Source organism: Euprymna scolopes, chromosome 11, assembly GCF_053919585.1.
Source record: "Euprymna scolopes isolate OS-2025 chromosome 11, ASM5391958v1, whole genome shotgun sequence".
In the NCBI taxonomy this organism is placed as follows: domain Eukaryota; kingdom Metazoa; phylum Mollusca; class Cephalopoda; order Sepiida; family Sepiolidae; genus Euprymna; species Euprymna scolopes.
This window is the reverse complement of record NC_136492.1, coordinates 76,766,829-76,768,585: the sequence shown is the minus strand read 5'-3', so window position 1 is coordinate 76,768,585 and position 1,757 is coordinate 76,766,829. Positions and strand designations below refer to the sequence as shown.

Genomic DNA, 1,757 nt, shown 5'->3' with positions numbered 1-1,757 from the left:
CTCACACGAAACTGTGCGCTCGGCTTCTTCCCCCCCTTCCCACCCCAAATGCTTGGGAAACTGTGCACTGTTTTTGTTGGTTTTCAAGCTGCCTCTTCCCCCCCACACACACACACACAGTTTAACAGTAGTAGGAGGTCAAGAGAAAGAGGGTGAGAGAGAGAGAAGAGTAAGTTGGTGAGAGAGAGAGAAAAGAGAAAGAGGGTGTTGGTTTTATATTTTTATTATCGTCTAATATTTTGAAAGCTGAATTTCTAATAAAATGTGCATCTATAGGAGATAATGCCTGGGAATGTGTTCCCCCCCCCACAGTTTAACAGTGGTGTGACGTCAAGAGAAAGAGGGTGAGAGAGAGGGAAGAGTAAGTGGGTGAGAGAGAGAAAAAAAAGAAAGACGGTGTTGGTTTTGTGAAAAAAGTTGTTATTTACAATTGTTCGCATTCTTGGCCTTTTGGTCAAGATCAAAGTGTAGTATCTGTTCTTCAGATGCTGCACTTCTATTTCTTGTTCTCTTTCGGTGGAGGAGAAATCCTCCACGACTGAGACAATTTTTATTTTTGTACCTTTTCTCCACGTTAAAAAACGACCCTGGTGTCTAACTCTGTCCCGTGGGGAGGCATAGTAAATAGGTACAATTGTTCGCCATTAGTGGATGTTGACGTCACGTCACGTGACATGACTAAGCGTTTTTTTTTTTTAGTATGAATAACATTTTTTGTTATAATTATAAAGTCTACACTTAATTTTATAGAAAATGATGTATATATAATAGAAAAAAAAATTACTGGTTTTGTTGGATTCAAGTGGATCCCCCCCCTCCAGTTTAAGAGATAGCAGGTCACGTGGTAATATACAAAATGGCTAGCGTAAATATAAAGATCGGTTTTTTTATCGACGAATATTTTGAAAGCTGAATTTTTTTTTATTCCTGTACATTTTTTCCTGATATTTTTCGTTAAAACTCTTGTATAAATACTATTTTTAACCAGTTAAATACGTTGGAGACATTGTCATGGAGTTTAATAATCTCTAGAACAAAGCAGAAGAGAAATTACAAAAGTATCGGTAAAACAAAGTGTTTGTTTACATTTGTTCGCCATTACTGGATGTTGACGTCACGTCACGTGACATGACTAAGCGTTTTTGGATTATGTAATATTAACATTAAAATGACAGGTTTTTTTGGGGGCCCCCCTAGGAGAGAAATGATCAGTTCACCCCCTTTTAATGGTCCGTTTGGTGTGGAATTTCGATATTTGTCATGCGGGTGATCAAGGTTCAATATGATACATAATTTGTCAACTTTGGTTGTGTCTGTCAAAAGTTTGAGCTGACGTCACGTCACGTGACACGTATTGAATAACGTTAAAATGACAGGTTTTTTGGGGGGCCCCCCTAGGAGAAAAACGATCAGTTGACCCCTTTCTACTGGTCCGTTTGACGTGAAATTTCGATATTTGTCATCCGGGTGATCAAGGTGCAATATGATACCAAATTTGTCAACTCTGGTTCCGTCTTTCAAAAGTTTTAGCGTTACAAACAAACATACATACATACATACATACATACATACATACACACCGATTTTTGCCTTTTATATATATAGACTAGCAGGGCTACCCGGCGTTGCTCGGGACCGTATAAACAATGAAAAAACAAAAGCAGATATTGAACATATGTTTGATTCTTAGGGGAGAGGAATCTTTCATCTCTATGTATTATTTGTTTTATCTACCCTAGGACTGATATTGTTCATGT

The 1,757-nt window shown here is 38.0% G+C and overlaps 1 pseudogene; it reads left to right on the top strand.

Moving 5' to 3' along the window:
• The first annotated feature begins 433 nt into the window (after positions 1-433).
• LOC145288411 (U2 spliceosomal RNA) lies at positions 434-567 on the top strand (annotated as a pseudogene).
• The last annotated feature ends 1,190 nt before the right edge of the window (positions 568-1,757 follow it).